We start from the raw sequence: 18,063 nt of genomic DNA, 5'->3' as shown, positions 1-18,063 counted from the left end.
ACAAAATGAAAAAGTAGTTCAGAAAAGTATTCAGTTTTGAAATGTTTGAAATACTAAAAGGCTGAAAATGATTCACTGGGTTGACACTTGAAGCACTAATTTCAGCAGTTATTTCAGAACATAATACACAGTTGTGAAATGCTTCAGTAAATAATTTAGCTTTGAAATAAGTATAAAATTAAAGAATTGTTTATGACAGCTGGCTGTTGTGGTTTTATGTGTTTCATTCATTCATTCACATTCTGCTGCTTATCCTCATCTGTTCCCAAGCGACCTGGGAGGTACAATCCCTACAACGTATCGTGGGTCTTCCCTGGGGCTTCCTTCCAGTTGGACGTGCCTGGAAGTCCTCCCTATATAGGGAGTTGACTTGAGCCTGATCTGTCTGATGATCTCATACCCCGTCTTACCCCATCTAGAGAGTAATACCTGAACTTCTACAATTGGGGCAGTAAGGCTCCCCTGGCCCAGAGGAGGCTTTCCATTTTTATTAAGTCTTATTACTTTAATTTCCTTTTTTATTATATTTTCAATTTTGCAGCACTTTGGCTTTTGGCATTTGTTGTTTTAAATGTGATATAAATAAAGTGACTTGACTTGGAAGTGATTCGCTGATCAAAATGATATTACTAATTATTTTATCAACTGTTTCAAAATGATTTGAAACCCCACAGTACTGCTTCAGCATATCATTTGCTGTTTCAAAATGATTAAAACACATTTAAACAACTCCTTCAGAAACTGATGCACTGTTTTGAAATGTTAGTATGTGAATGAAAAAGCTGCTTCACATAATGAGTGACTGTTTTTTAGATTGCTTGAAAAACCTTAAGTGAAACAGATGCTCCAGAAAACAAATCTATGTTTAAAAATGTTTGAACCACAAACTGAAACAATTTCTGAAAATGGTTCACTTGCAAAAATCTTACAAAAAAAAAAAAAAAAAAAGAAGAAAAAAGTTACAAACATTAAATGTGTCAAACATTCATTGATTCATTGTTTAAAAATGCAATAAATACCAAGTCATTGTTTCAGGAAATGATTCTGTTTCTAGGTGCTGGAAACAATGACTTCAGATAATTCTTAAGTGTTTCAAAATACTTCAGACATGGCAGCATCTTAATGATCACAAAATGAATTCTTTGTACACCCGGTCTTAAATATCCTAATTTGATTCATTAGGAACCTCAACTACATAGCTTCTTTTTACAGATCTTACAGATACACAATATATCTATGTTATTATTAGCTTTTTTTCCCCCTCTTTCAACCTTAAAAAAATGGACATCTTAGTCAAATCTGTGTTTATTCTCCCAAAGAGGACATTTTCCTGCAGGCTGCAGCTTATCCATAAATTCCACTGCTGTCTGTTCCATCTCTGTATTTCATATTTGAGATTAAATAGCATCATGTCTGTGCAGGCTGTCGGGTAGAAGAAGGGATGATCAAATACAGTCATGAAAATGTGCTTTTATTGTCACTTATTGTGATTTTTTTTTCTTGAGATGGAAGTCTGATCAGTGCTGAGTGTTTGCCATTTTTCTCATTTTCCTTTCCCTCTCAGCACTGATGGGGTCATCCAGGATCCTGGGTAACCAGGTTAGAGTCACTGCTGCTCCCCTGAAACCCCTCAAAAAACAAACTCATATACTGAAAAAGATTATATAACTATCAGACTACTCAGTTTGATCAGTTTTACTCTTACTTTGGGATAAACTGTTAGAGTAGGGGAAACCGGGGCACATTGAATCAGTAGCTGTATCTGCAAAACATATATTTTTGCATAAAGACACCCCCCTTATTTAAATTAGTGTTTTGTTTTTGGATACATTAAGGGTGAAACTAAGCGGCAAGTGAAGTCAGTTTTTTCCTATGAAAAGTAAATTTTGTGGATGTCAGTGTCTTTGTATTTATTTCTCACAACAGAGGAAAGGTGGCCCAAAAACTTTTATTAGTTAGAAGAGTACCCCACCCAACTGATGAGCATGTGTTATGTCTTCTCCAGACTATCAGCTATTTGATAACATGACTCGTGTGTCACATGCACCCGGGGCTCAGTGAATCAGTCTCAAAAGTGATTTACTAAGCCCCAGTATCGGGTGGATGACAAATATTACTTGTTGAAGTTTATGTGATAACTCCCATGAATTATTTATGCATTTTTTAATATAAGCAACTGTTTTCATGTTTGAACAGAAATGATGACAGTTGTATTTATAATAGTTTCTAAAGGACATATCACTATATAAGACACTCACACATTACATAGTTGGTTTGCTGGATTATAGTTTGTATATGTATCAGCATATATTTAATAATTTTGAAGAAATCTTTATAATCATGTGTTTTTTCATTATATTCTAAGTTGATTCACTGTGCCCCGTGAATTAGTGTCCGGGGCACAGTGAATCAAAAATTTTAAAATCAATTTTAAACACCTGTAAATTACACTTGGGGAGACATAAATAACACAGCCTTATAAACAATAACTGGCTGTATTAAATCCACAATAGAATGACCTAAACCTATGCATTATGTGTTCATGCTGACACAAAACAACATTTTGATCCACTGTGCTTCCCCTACTTACGTATTCCTATCCATTTTAAATGGAGGAGGGTGCATCTGCCAAATAATACAATTTTGATTTCGTAACGTTCATACTGTGATAATTCCAAAACGAGCTGTATCCATAATGAGGATATGTCTAGTTACTGTGTCACATTCTCCATTTAGCTTTCTACATGTTCACATGAAACATGACATACACACTGAGCGTTTTATTCTGAAAGTGCCAAATGCCTAATTTTAAAATATTTGTGTATTATTGCTTATGGCTATATTTGAATGACAGCATATAAATAGACCTATTTTGTCTTGGAAATCAAACTATTTGAGTATTTTGTGTTTCTTGTCAACACCTGGTAGACCTGCTTGATGCAGGCTGTCAGGTATTTTACAAGTTGAGTTGAGTTGTAAAGTTGAGTTCCACATCCAAAACTTGTAAGAGCTCTTTATGTTAAAGAGAGGCAGCAAGTGGACATAACTAAACAAGGCTGCAATGTTTTAGAGTGTACAACAAGAGTCCCCACAAACCCATAATCAACTGGTGTCGGGGATCATCCAAATACATCTTTATGCAAGTAGTGGTTCTTGAGATATCGCACTAACAAGGGTGGCAATGACAATATCTGTGACCTTGAAATTGACCCCAAGGTCACTGCAATCAACTGGTGTTGGGGCATCACCCAAGTACACCCTTATGTTGAACATTAATGAAATTAGTCATCTGCATCTTGAGATATCTCACTAACAAATGTTACAAAGACAAAATCTTGAATATATCGCTGTGACCATGAAATTGACACCAAGGTCACCATAATCAACTGGTGCCAGGGATCACCAGAGTACACCTTTATACTAAATATGAATGAAAGTAGTCAACTGGTTCTTGAGATATTACGCTACCATTGGTGGCATTGACAATATATTGAGTATCTCGCTGTGACCTCGAAGTTGACCCCAAGATCACCATAATCGACCGGTGTTGGGGGATCACCCAAGTACACTCTTCTGCTAAATGTGAATGAAACTGGTCAACTGGTTCTTGAGATATTGCGCTAACAATGGTGGCAATGACAATATCTTCAATATCTCACTGTGACCTTAAAATTAACCCCAAGGTTACCGTGATCAACTGGTGTTGGGGGTCACCCAAGTACACCTTTATGCTAAATATGAGTGAAATTGCTCAACTGATTCTTGAGAATCGCACTAACAAGTGAAAATGGACTTACGGATGGACGAACATGCTGATCGTTATGTCACTACCTGTATTTGATACTGGGGGGATAATAATTGGTCATTTGAAGAAGATAAAAGAATTTTAATGAAATATGGTGTTGTGAGCTAAAACAAAATGATGTGAAAGGGCTACAATATTTTTTTAAGTATAATTTCAACATTTGGTCATAAAAAAATAGTAAATAAATAAATAAACAAAAACAAAACAAAACAAAAAAAGTTATTCATCAAATTAACTTAATAATATTTTGCATCTTTCAAGGTATTCTAGAACATTCATGTCCATCATTGGAAACGTGGACAAAGTGAGGACCCACCCTAAGAGAAAGCCTAGCTCAGCCCCTGTGGTCCGAGCTGAAGCCTTCTTGCACCGTTAATGGCGCTTTATCAACTGTTTTATTGTGGCTAACGCTGCTGCCACACAGCCCTTTTGAAAATTAACTGACTGCAAATCACTTTAATTACTTTTTTCCAGCACGTTACAAACAGAGAGGCTTTTTTCCCGCCATGTGGATGGACATTTTACGACCAGCTGAGGGCCACCAACGCTTAATTTGACCAAACTACGGTGAGCATATTTGCTGCTTGTGCTGCTATGTTTATCATTGTTTCAGTTTTTCCTGCGTGGTAGCTGTCTGTTAAGCCCACAGACGCTGTCAGGTTTATTTCTTTACCAGCCAGATTTATGATATAGATCCGTTCTGCGCAGTATACGAATGACATGTTGCAATTCTTCTACTGCGCAACAAATCAAGAAGTGCGCAAATCTTTTGGCTGTAAAAGTGGAAGTATTGTTTAAATTTCCAAAGTTTTCTTAAATGCATTTCAGAACATTTAAGTTTTAAAACAAGTTATAATCCCAATCCTAAACCAGGTAAAAAAAAAAAAAAAAAAAAAAAAGTAATTTTCACAGTTACTTGGCAGCTTGGATGCCAGGTTTAGAGCTTTGTCCCGTGATGCGCATGCTACCAGAAATGGCGGTCATATTCGGGAGTACAAAAATGAGTTTGTCCAAGTTCATCTACAACACCCCCTGTACTGGACGCCAGTCCAACGCAGGTTAGCTTAAATGGGTAGAGTTTAATTTCTCTGAAATACACAAAATGTCTGGAAATTTTCCAGTTAATTTCTGTGAAATACACAAAAAGTCTGGAATTTTTTCAAATACTTCCAGAATTGTGCAATAGCTTTTCACACACACAATTCTGACATGATCTGGATTTACTTTTTTAAGTTTCCACCTTTCCACACGGTACAGAAGTCATGCAGAAGTCAGGCTCTATTGATCCAGGACGTCGTGAGAGAACAGAGAAGTTTCAGAAGAAGTCGGTTTCAGCATTTTATCCGGATATTCCACTGTTAAAGGAGATTTTTTTAATGAAAGACGTGCGGACGGATTGCAGCGTCGGCTCGCAGCCGCGCGAAGCTCCGCCACAGGAAAACACCTCTGTTGGAAGCCTTAAGGACAAGTTGGAACATGCCCAACTGTTAAACAATTTCTCATATACTCACTCCACTGAAAGCCATCAAAAGCCGCCTGGATTTTACAAATGGTTATCAACACGGAGGTGTTTTTCCTGTGCCGCCGCACCGCGCCAGCTGCGTCCCGACGCGCGGACCCGTCCGCACGTCTTTCATTAAAAAAATCTCCTTTAACAGTGGAATATCCGGATAAAATGCTGAAACCGACTTCTTCTGAAACTTCTCTGTTCTCTCACGACGTCCTGGATCAATAGAGCCTGAAATGTGGAGGTTTTCAGCTTGAAACAGGCTGATGACAGCGCCTCGGAGCACTGCGCGACGTCCCACTGCGCGGGAAGTCCTTAAAGCGACAGTATCACCTCAGAATCTCTCATCAGCCGTTAAAATTTTCACCGAAAACCAGCTTAATTTTTCAAACCGTGTCCACTTTGATGTGCCTCACAGGTTTAGAAAAAATTTTGATCAAACAAAGCGCCAGTCTCTCAGTAACTTCTCAGACAAAGGAATTCCGACGAGGGGCTGGACGACTCCTCCCACAAGGAGTGCTCACAGGCGGATGACGTCACCGACAGGCGTGGAAAAGCTCACGCATGCGCACGAGGGTTCAAGCATGTCTGACGTAAAAACATATGAATGAAATCCATATAGTTTGTGAAAAAAATAAAAAGGACCTATACTTTATTGACAGCCCTCGTATTATTTTTTAAAATATGGTCCTGAGTAGTTCAACATAGGGCAGCATTGTAGTAATAACCCTAGAACACTCAGAGTAGCTCTGATTGGAACGTATGGATCAGGGACTGCTGGCTGTGTTTAGGATTTGCCAATTCATTATTATTATTATTATTATTATTATTATTATATGCAAAAAGTGGACCTTGGCATTTATGTAGTGTTCATAATTCTGCTTACCTTTTTGCCTGTTGTTTTAAGATTTTTTTTTTTCTTCTTTATGCTTTGCTTTGATGGATCCAGCTTGCCTTTTGGGGACAGGCACTGAAAAGATGAAGTGTGACTTCTGTTGCCATAATTGGGATTCTCCATGATATTATATTATATTATGATATCTTCTATTATTCATTTTAACAGTATATCATGGTGTTGAGGTTTTCCTAAAAATGTAACATCTTTGCTGCCACTTGTCACTTAGCAGTGAAATGTTGGGAATACACATCAGGAGGATTGACTTTTGCAAAAACTGAATGGATTTTCGAATCAAGCCAGTTTAAGTGTAGTTCTGATGGGCTAATGGCCTAATGCTGTTGATTTCAATGTGTGATGACACAAAATTGTTGCTAAAAGACTTACTGCCAAATGTCAGGTTTTAATGGACTTAATTGCTATTATAACCAAGATAAATATCAATAAATAATATGCATTTGTCAAAAGTATGTTGTGGAGAGTGTGTATGTGGAGATCAGCCCCAAAATGTGCCAGTTCCTCTAAGAAGGATATTAATTAAAAACACAATAGGATTCTGGGTTTAATGAATAGATCCATGTGTAGACACTGACCGTGGAATTGTCCTTCATTTTGCGGTTCTATTTTCTATCTGTAGGCTCAATAGATTTGAAATAATTTATTATGGTAATATTCTGAATGCTCCATTTTATTACTGTGAGAATGTCGTCAGTGGTGGGAGGCCCGATGCAGCATGCAGTAAAGTGGGTGAGCCTTTTTTTGGCCCTTGGGCTTGATGTTGAACTGTCACTAAACATCATCATGATGAGATTTTTCAGTAAAAAAAAATAAAAAAAATAATACTGGGTTCACCAACTTTTATATTTAAGAGCAGTTGCTCATTTGTAGCACCTTGAGATGACTTTTGTTGTGATTTAGTGCTGGATGAATAAATTGAACTAGTGTTTTGCCCGTGGGGATCCACGGACTCTAGATTGGGTTGTGTTAATAAAATAGGTAGCTGACATTTTTCAAGTGTGGTAATAATAAATTGTGCAAAGTTTCTATAATGAGTTGGAATGGTGTGCAAGTCCAGAATGTTTTAGAACCTTAGACCTCAACAGTTTTTTGAAGAAGTCAGCCCTTTTATTTCCTGCTAATTGCATATTTTTTATGTTAATTTACAGTCTCAATATATTTCTAAATTGTTTAGGTTTTTGCTATCATATACACACTATTATTATTTAAGTTTTACTTCTATTTTATTTGATTTTTAAATGGACCACAATGGAAATAAGTGTCGTCACTTTCTTGTGTCATCCATGTATTTTTAAAGTATTTAAAATTATATAGTTACATTGAACTTACAGAATAAAAACACGCACACATACACTCACGCTTTTAATATATAGATGATTTACTGCCCCCTGCTGGATTGGCGTGTGAGTCCAGGATGTAAATATCAATGTCCATTGTTCAGTGTTAGCTAATATATATAGCTTCTCTAAAACATTTAGTTTTGGCACCGTTCATCCTTGAGCCAAAATACATAAGCATACCAAACGACAAATGTCAGCTCTCCACAGTTTATGCATGATCAAAACTGCGTGCACGTACAGCTTTTTTGTGTTTTCTGCAATCTGCTGTATTTAGGTGCTTTTAATTTGACAAACAGAAACGGTGGCAGAACACATTAAAGCAATGCATGTTTCAGTCATGGTACCAACATAAATCAGTAACACTAACAACACTGTTAAACTAACATGAACCACAGTAACAACATTTGAAACCCGAACTCCCATGGTGCATTGTAGCACAACGTCCATTGTTGACTCGTTAACTAAAATCACTAATTTCTCAAATATTTGTTCTATCAGCTTTCTGTTTTTGTAGCATTCATCCTTGACCCAAAATACACAAGCATAGCAAACACCAAATGTCAGCTCTCCCTGCTTTCACCGTGATCGAAGCCATACATATGCACACGCACAGAGGCCACTTGGTTATTATAATATAGACTGTTATTCTGGGGAAATATAACATTTTATGAAAAGGTAGACACAATGTTACACAACATTTTATGTCAGAACAGGTTGTCTCAAACCTCAAGAGTGTTGATTAAATACACAGAATAAGCATCTATGGTGATTCTGGTCTTCTTACTAAATTTTACACTTGATAAATCCTTACCAATTTTGGGGAGGTATTTTTTTATGTATTGTTCCAGGCATATTTTTACTTACCGTGGACTTATTTCTCACTGCATGTACAAGTAGAGCATCTCTATGGAAACTACACAATCATGGCTGTACATATTGTCAAAAATCATCAAAGAAGAAACAAGGCCACTTGTGGCCAACCATCTCCCACCACTCGTAATTGAAGCATCCATGTATAACACTCACTCATAATCCAGAAAAGGAAGGATGCAGGGATGCGCAAACAGGGTGTGATGCTATATGGTCCAAATGGTGGGGAAACCTAGTATATGAATACTTGTATAACTTTTGGAATCGATTGGACAGAGGTTATCAAAATTGTTCAAGAAATATATAATTACAGAGTGCACATTGTTTGAAGTGGCTCTCTTGCTTAAAAACAAAAAATCCTGACTGATCGATGTTCCAAAAGTTCATAGGGTGAGGAAAAAATAGTATATGATTATGTATGTAAATTATGGATTAAATTGTATGAGGTGTTCATAAGTTAAAGTGTTGAAAGAAAAACATGACACATGCACAGGCAGGATTCTGCACGCAACATTTTTCCAGTTGTCTGCAACCTTTACCTGTATTGGGGGCAGGATTGGTTGGGGTTTGGGGGCAGCTGTGCGTCTGCACCTGCTGTATCTGTTTTTCCTCTATTTCTGCTTCTATACATGGAATAGTGAAATCACATGATGGTGGTAAATTTCTGTCTGCCATTGAAAGATGTGGATGACATCCAGAGGAGGACAGGAATGAAACAGGGCACCAACTTAAGATCAGATAAGATAGCACTTTTATATATCCTGTAGGACATTGGAGTATCCCGTAGCATCCATAAAAATGCAAATACACATGATCTAAAAGATATGAATACACAGAATAAAAAAAAAAACAATTTTAATACAAGAAAATAGAAAACAAATGCACAGTGGTTGATGTATTATGGGGGGCACAATATGGCCAACTTGTTGCAAGCAGAAAATATTTTAATGTGAAATAAAATTATGAACCAGTTACAGTTATTTCAAATAAAGTCTTTATAAATGAAGCATTAAAATACACAGTTTCTGGTTTTTATGACTTGAAACAGTGCAAAGCCTTGATTCTGATGCACTTAACATACACTCAACAAAAATATAAACGCAACACTTTTGGTTTTGTTCCCATTTTGTATGAGATGAACTCAAAGATCTAAAACTTTTTCCACATACACAATATCACCATTTTCCTCAAATATTATTCACAAACCAGTCTAAATCTGTGATAGTGAGCACTTCTTCTTTGCTGAGATAATCCATCCCACCTCACAGGTGTGCCATATCAAGATGCTGATTAGACACCATGATTAGTGCACAGGTGTGCCTTAGACTGTCCACATTAAAAGGCCACTCTGAAAGGTGCAGTTTTATCACACAACACAATGCCACAGATGTTGCAAGATTTGAGGGAGCGTGCAATTGGCATGCTGACAGCAGGAATGTCAACCAGAGCTGTTGCTCGTGTATTGAATGTTCATTTCTCTACCATAAGCCGTCTCCAAAGGCGTTTCAGAGAATTTGGCAGTACGTCCAACCAGCCTCACAACCGCAGACCACGTGTAACCACACCAGCCCAGGACCTCCACATCCAGCATGTTCACCTCCAAGATCTTCTGAGACCAGCCACTTGGACAGCTGCTGAAACAATCGGTTTGCATAACCAAAGAATTTCTGCACAAACTGTCATCAAACTGTTATCTCATACAAAATGGGAGCAAAACCAAAAGTGTTGCGTTTATATTTTTGTTGAGTATAAATGGAGTTTTGTCTTCAGAAGGAATTCATTGCAGGGTTCCTCTTGTGGATTTCAGCTAACTGCGCAGGTGTTGCTGTTTTTGTGTTTGACTCCTGTAGATACACGACATACTGGTTTGCAGCAGGAATCAAATTGTGCTTATTACAAATCAGTATGTGAGGGATGTATCTGGCAAACTGTTGATGAGAGGAATGATCAAAGTGTGACAGAACAGGCGCAGGTCCCATTCACGTCATGGCCAAAAGGGAGCCAAGCGCAACAAAGCTAATATGTGACAGCGAGAGGCAGGAGGATTCCCTTTGATTGAGCTGTGCACAATTTAAAAAGACACACCGCCGGTTGACTCGCAGTGCTGGAACACTGTGTACAGATTTACAACTGGAGTGAAGGACATGAAACAGAATTTGACATTGTGACATCAAGGAATAAGTAAGTCCTCTGTAGGCCTCGAGGCCCATTGGTGCTAGTGTAAAATGAAATACTTTTATGTATTTTTAAAAATTTAATCGTAAGTACTACTTCATGAGTCCTGCCAGTCATCCTATCTTATGTCTTCACGAGACAACAATGCCAATAGCTGTTTCTTGACGTACATACATTTGGAATTCAGCTGCCATCTAGTAGTAATCCTATCTCCGAATATCCCATCCTTGGCACGCCACAGCTCTGCCGCTCCTGGAGAGGCTGTGTCGGAGTGACAGTTAGCAGTGACATCCTAAATCAGCCGTATAGTCCGATCAAAGTACTGCATTGTTGGACTGAAATTGGACTTTGGCCATCTGCGGCAACCTCAATACGAGGCAAGTTTTTCTGCCCTGTCTGGTCTTATTTCGAGCTCTTTCCATTGAACGAGTCATCAGTCAACGTGTGGAAATCATGAGGGAAAAGTTCAAATGAAGAGTGACAAATTCTTGGTTGAGACGTTTCTACGGGAGGGATTTAAAAGCTGTTGTTATTCAAATGTAGATCTTAAGTCTTTGAATGTTCACTGCGAACTGTTTCTGTACAGGCTAGTTCTGACAGGTTTTCCCCTTCATTTTGCTTTGCTCTGGCTTCCATGAATTGGAAATAAGAAAATGACTTTTTAAAATTGCCACAGCCTGTAGATGGAATGAATCTTTTACTTCCAAGCAGAGACGTGCTGTCACTTGTGTCAGCCGCAGGAGATCAATAAATTTATTCTAACCAGCTTGTAAGTCCTACAGTACTCTTACTTTGACCTCTGTTTTGAAGGAGTGAAGCTACGAGATACTGTGTGAATGGTACCCAAGGCTATCTTATTCAAAGAGTTGTTGCTATGTAGGACTGTTGCTATGGAGGAGTCTTTCACCGACTCTCTTGTATGGGTACCTGTAGTCTTGCCACCGGGAGGAGCCCTTTCTCTCTTCTTGCTGTGTAATGTTTGAGCAGCCTGCCCTTGGGGAATCAGCAGGGGCTCCTTCATCATGATGACACAAATACCAGTGACACTCTGAGCTCTTATCAAAGTGAAGTGGTCAAAGCATACAAGTTCATAACAGGTATTCCACATTCATCAAATATTCATATTATGCATGGCAGGGCACGGGTCTCAAAGGTACCGCTCACATTAAAGCATCATTGCTTTAACGTTTATGTTCTATTTTTACCCGAGGCCATCAGATATGGCCATTGGGTATTGCAAAGGCTTTGCGTCCGTCCGTCCATCTGTCTATCTGTGCTCAGCGTAAGTCCAGTCCTATTACTGCCAGAGTCTTCAAATTCACAGGGAACATTCTTGGGACACAGACCTTGGAAAAGTTCAAAGATGGCTAACCTTGACTTATTTTAAGAGGTTAAAAAGTCACATTCTGTTTCATTGTGTTCTTTTTGTTTTGAGTGGCGGGTGTGACATCCAGTCAGAGTAGAGTGGCACTGTGACGTCAGTGGCAGGTCTCTGAAAGACTGCTTTGTTTATGTGTTTATATAATGTTTCTCATATGTTCTGTAAAAGCTAGCGAAAACACTGTTTTTTGGAACTTGTAAATCACTTCAGAGGTGTTATCAAGACATTTTGCAGATGTTAGCGGGGTGACATCACAGGCTAGCTGCAAACTCTGTGTTTGTTTGTGTGTAAATATAACCGCTTGCGAGAAATAAACACTTCTGTAAGTGAAAAGACTTTTTTGTAACCTGATAACACCTCTGGAGTGATTTCCAAGACATTTCGCAGACGTCAGTGTGCACGCTAACCTTTGCTCTTACAAATTGTAAGTAAGATAATAGGATCTTAATAATTAATGTAAATAACTATATATATATGAGGTCTGATAGAAAAGTATCCGACCTTTTTATTTTTTTCAAAATCCTAATGGATTTGAATCACGTGTGCTTGCATGAGCCAACCTTGAACCTTCGTGCGCATGCGTGATTTTTTTCACGCCTGTCAATCGCGTCATTTGCTTGTAAGCAGCCTTTGTGTGAGGATGGCTGTAGTCTCTCGTCGTTTTTTCTTTGCAAGGAAATGGCAGAACGACTGGAGCAGCGCGACTGCATCACATTTTGCCACAAACTGGGCAATAGCCAGGTGGAAACCATTTGGATTATTCAGATGGCTTTCAGTGACGATCCTCTGGGCATCACACAGATTAAGGAGCGGTACAACCAGTTTAAAGACGTCCGCACAACGGCGGAGGGCGCGCCGTGCTCCGATCGGCATCAACACGCTGAAACGACCGGATCATTTCCAAAGTGAATGCTGTGGCGATGTGGGACCGTCGTGTGATTATCCGAGAAATTGCGGAAGAGGTGGACATCAGCACTTTTTCGGCACATTCCACTGTGAAAGAAGATTTTGCCATGAAAAGAGTGGCGGCGAAATTCATCGGCACGAAGCTGATGACGCAGCAACAGCGCCTCTGTGATGAAGCCTCACAGGACATGCCCTGACATGTCCAGCTTGTCCACAATTTCTCGGATAGTCACACGACTGAAAAGCCACCGAAAGCCGTCTGAATCTTCCGAGTGGTTGACGAGCTGGGCATGTTACAACATGTCCTGTGAGACTTCAACATGGAGGCGCTGTTGCTGCGCCATCAGCTTCGTGCCGATGAATTTTGCCGCCACTTTTTCATGGCAAAATCTTTTTTCACAGTGGAATGTGCCGAAAAAGTGCTGATGTCCAACTCTTCCGCAATTTCTCGGATAATCACACAATGGTCCCACATCACCACAGCGTTCACTTTGGAAATGATCCAGTTGTTTCGGTGTGTTGATGCCGATTGGAGCGCGGTGCGCCCTCCACCGTTGTATTGCCGTCTTTAAACCAGTTGTACTGCTCCTTAATCTGTGTGATGCCCAGAGGATCGTCACCGAAAGCCATCTGAATAATCCGAATGGTTTCCACCTGGCTATTGCCCAGTTTGTGGCAAAATTTGATGCAGTCACGCTGCTCCAGTTGTTCCACCATTTCCTTGCAAAGAAAAACGAGAGACTACACCCACCCTCACACAAAGGCTGCTTACAAGCAAATGACGCAACCGACAGGCGTGAAAAAACTCACGCATGCGCGCGAAGGTTCAAGGTTGGCTCATGCAAGCACACGTGATTCAAATCCATCAGGTTTTTGAAAAAAATAAAAAGGTCGGATACTTTTCTAACAGACCTCGTATGTGTGTGTATGTATGTATGTATGTATATATATATATGTGTGTGTGTGTGTGTGTGTATGTATGTATGTATATATATATATATATGTATATATATATATATATATATATGTATATATGTATGTATGTATATATATATATATATGTGTGTGTGTGTGTATGTATGTATGTATATATATATATGTATATATATATAATTTACACAATATGTGACATTTTTACAGTAAGGTACAGGGTTCTAGCTAGGATAAAATTTTAACGTAGTGGTAATGTCGAGGGAGCAAAGCGACCGAGGGGTGGTGCGGAAGGAGGGAAGCTTTTGAAAATTCAAGCTAAAAATTGGCCATTCTAGGGGTACCCAAAGGGGAAAAGCCAGGTACGACAGCCCAAGTCCAGAAGGCTGGGGAAGTTTGTTGAGTGGGCAGTCTTGTTCTGGGTTAGCCAGTACATGGCCCTCAGTGAGGCAGTCGGAGTCCGTGGACATTTTTAAGTCAAGACTTAAAACCTATTTTTATTCTCTTTCTTATGAGTAGTTTTTATTTTATGTTTTATTCTTTTACTTCTGTTTTTAATTAGGTATTTGAATTTTTTTATTTTTATTTAAAATTTTTTATGTTGAACTGTTCTGTGTGAGACGGCTTTTGTTGTAATTTGGCGCTTTATAAGCTGATTTAAATTGAAATTGAACAACATTTTATTGAGTCTTAAAGTAAATAAATATGAAATTGGTTACTGGATCCTTAAACTCTGGACATAATAAACTCTACATGGTGGATCCTTGATCTCTGGACATAAACAGAAATAAAATCTGTTAGTTTTTGTCAAAAGCATTTCCTTTCAGACATTATTAGTGGCATGAATGTCTTTCCATACCTATGAGCTGAGCTGTTGCAGCTGTGCTGCAGGTCAGGTTTATAAAGAATGCAGGACGTCTCATTTTGGGAGGAAAAAACGTTTTAGTTGAGTGCAGTTTATTGTCTGTATTGCAATGTTTGTAAGAGGTGTCATTTTATTTAAAGTGGCAATTTGTTTTGAAGTTATTAATTCCGGGCGGACTTTGTCTCGACAGAGAGCCGCGCAGCGTTTGAAGCTGTGACAAAACGGAGGACGATTCTCGTTTCTCAACTGCTACAAGACAAGAGTCCTAGTTGGTGACTTTAATCCACACAAAAGTGACTCATGATATTTTAATGGCTTTCAGAGGGGTTAAGAAGCAGACTTACCGCTTCTGAAGAGCAGTGAATCAAAGAGCCACGAGCCATTGAATTGAAGCATTGCTTCGATTCACGCTTCAAACTGGAGTCGCGCTGCAGAAACGGCTGATTACAGACGTGTTGAAAATAAGTGTAACGGTCCAAAATTATAGCATAACGGGCTGTAATGCAAGTTTGCGCTAGCTAGAACCTTGAGGTATGTTATTGATATTTTACCCTGATTTTAAAAATATTCTACAAGATTTAGCTGTGGTTTTTGAAATACTTTTCAGTCTTCATGAATTTCATGTAGTTTAATTGTTCTGAGTTAATGCATAATTTGTTTTATAATTAAAAGGAAAATCATTCCAGGTCCTACTTCCACGTCATATTCTGTTATTTCAACAGTATGATTGACAGTTCAAATGAAAGACTGAGTCTAGGATCATTTAATTATGCACTTCTTTTGAGATTTTTTTTTTCTTCAAGGAGGTGCTGAAAATGTATCATTAGATACAAAATTAGTTTGGTTTCTGACGCCCCGCGGGCCCTAAGCCCCGGCTCGACCCCCTGCAGTCGAGGGTATTTTAGCATTGTGTTATGTTTTCTTTTTGAATAGACCCTTTAAGGGCTGGGTGATTGTGGCAAAAAAATACTACCACCTAATTTCATTTCTGATTTCTATGCTGTGCAGAAGATTTCTCTCATCCTGTTCACACAACGGACTCTCTATGTTTTCATTTTGTTATCCTGCTGTAAGTCTGTTTTGTTTTGTTTTGTTTTTGGTCAGTATTTGACGCATGATTTGCTTTTTATGCTCCTTGGTAGTTCCACTGTACGTCTCATCACGTCCTCTGTGTTTTTCACATTCATGTCTCCTCTTAATAAGATGTTAGATCCATCTGTATCAAGCATAAACGTCCAAATGCGTATCATCATCGACCTAAATTTTATCATGATACTTTACGGTGATTATCATCCCACCCTGTCCAGTCACATGACCTTCATTATAGATGTTATTTTTGAGGGAAATAAATGAGTGATACACACATTCACACACAGACAAGAAAGTGATTCTAAGGTGCATCAATGACAATAATGATTCGCTGTCACTTTAAAATGTACTTTGTGCTCAACAGAGAAAGGCGCAAAGGCCCTCTCCACCTGGAGGGCAGTAAAAATGGATGAGGGTAAAAATACATATTAAACTAATATCAAGATACTCAATTTATCTCTTGATGATTACTTTGATTAAATGTAACTTTTTTCTTGCCCTGCCTCTCACTCTAGCAATGCTGGGATATGCTCCAGACCCCATGTGACCCTTGATTGGAGTAAGTGTGTCTAGAAAATGAATAAGTATACCTTATCACGTCTGTTTATGTATCATGCCCCGGTGTATCTGTATCAGCCAAAATTTTGGTGTTAGTGTAAAGATGTTTATTGTAATTTACTTTTCAGGCATGTTTTGAAATGAGAAATGAAAATATAGTTGTTTTTTTTGTGTGTTTTTTTAAGTCTCTTGGTGGCTACTTAATATTCTGCTGGCCCCTGTGTTGTCCAAGTTAGGAGCCAGCTGGCCCCTCTAGCTGAAGATGTATAAATCAAGTCCTGTGTTATATTGGAATGCAAAGTGTAAATTAACTCCTGTCTAGCACTTAGACAGAGAGGCTAAGGAGTGATATGTGGCTGAATGTTTGCTAGCGCGACCAGGACAGTGAGCAGAACCAGATGCTGATGTGTAATGTCACTAATTATCGAGCAGCAGAGCCACCCTTCATGGGCCACTGTTTATCAAGCAGCGGTCTGACATTGCATTGATTCTAAGTCATAATTAACTCAAGTTTAACAGATAATGTAGAGAAAGAACAAAAGATCACATATGAAGAAGGCATTCCTTCTGAGACCCTGCGTCTCCATACAGGGGCATAACCCCACCCCCAAAAATCTAAAATAAACAAAACCTATTGATCACTAGATCTAATGAGGTTGGCTGCATGTGGCCTACAGCAGATTCCTGTTTATTAAAGTGACTCATGGTTTAGATTTTGATGGTAAAATGACAGAAAGGTCTCATGGAATGCACAATATCCAAAAACCTTTAAAGATTTGAGTCTAGTTTTTAGACTCCATATACTGCTGCTATGATGGAATCATGCTGCAATTAGCAGATATGTTCATAATCAATTATTCACTTGGTTCTGGATTTGTAAATTGGGCCTTTGAGTCTTGTTCTGACAGGCTCTTGGATTCACAGGGCTGACCAGTTGATCGATTTCAGATCAAAAGTAAATTCCAAAGGCTGATTTATGATATTTATGCCGCGTGTCTGTTCCAGAGTTGACGCTCTTTTGACAATGGTTTCACCAATGCTGTCCTCCTATAGCCTGACAGGCATGCTCACCAATCACAAGTGACCGAGGCGCCTGTGTATTTGTGCACTACCAACGAAAAAATGAAACTTGAATCCATCATCGTGGAGAAAAATAGCCTCTGCAGAAGCAATATTGGACAATTTACTCCTAAACAAAAAGCTGCACTTTGTTGGTATGGGTGTAATTGTTTACCATATTGCAACTTGTAGTTGCATTACTTCCCTCCAATAACAACAACATGACATTTTCATCAAATCATGCAGCCTTATCCTGACTGGAATTCGTACACTTTGAGGTAAATTAGTGCCATAGTGGTTGTCATCCATAGTGATTTTTGTCCTTCACACAGTTTGGAATAGGGTTAATTATTACATATGAGGGTCCTTCAAAAAGTTCTCAGCCTCACCTGGAAACAAAAGTACTTGGAGGCTGGAGATGTGACCTTCTTCCGGGAAGTAGCAAAGCTTGAACATCAGTGGACTAAGTGTATTGAAGTACCCTCCTACTTCAGTTTCATAATTTCTCACTGGATTTCTTGCTGACCTTACTTCTAATGTGTCCTTCAAATCTGCAAGTATAACTTGATGAGAGCGATTTATTGTGGGCAAGATGGCGATAGCATACGTTGCGTTAGTGCTTCGTATGGAACGTTTCATCAATAATTGTTGAACTTGATCCATTT

The sequence above is a fragment of the Thalassophryne amazonica genome, chromosome 15, assembly GCF_902500255.1.
Source record: "Thalassophryne amazonica chromosome 15, fThaAma1.1, whole genome shotgun sequence".
NCBI lineage: Eukaryota > Metazoa > Chordata > Actinopteri > Batrachoidiformes > Batrachoididae > Thalassophryne > Thalassophryne amazonica.
Note: the sequence above shows the minus strand (reverse complement) of the source record.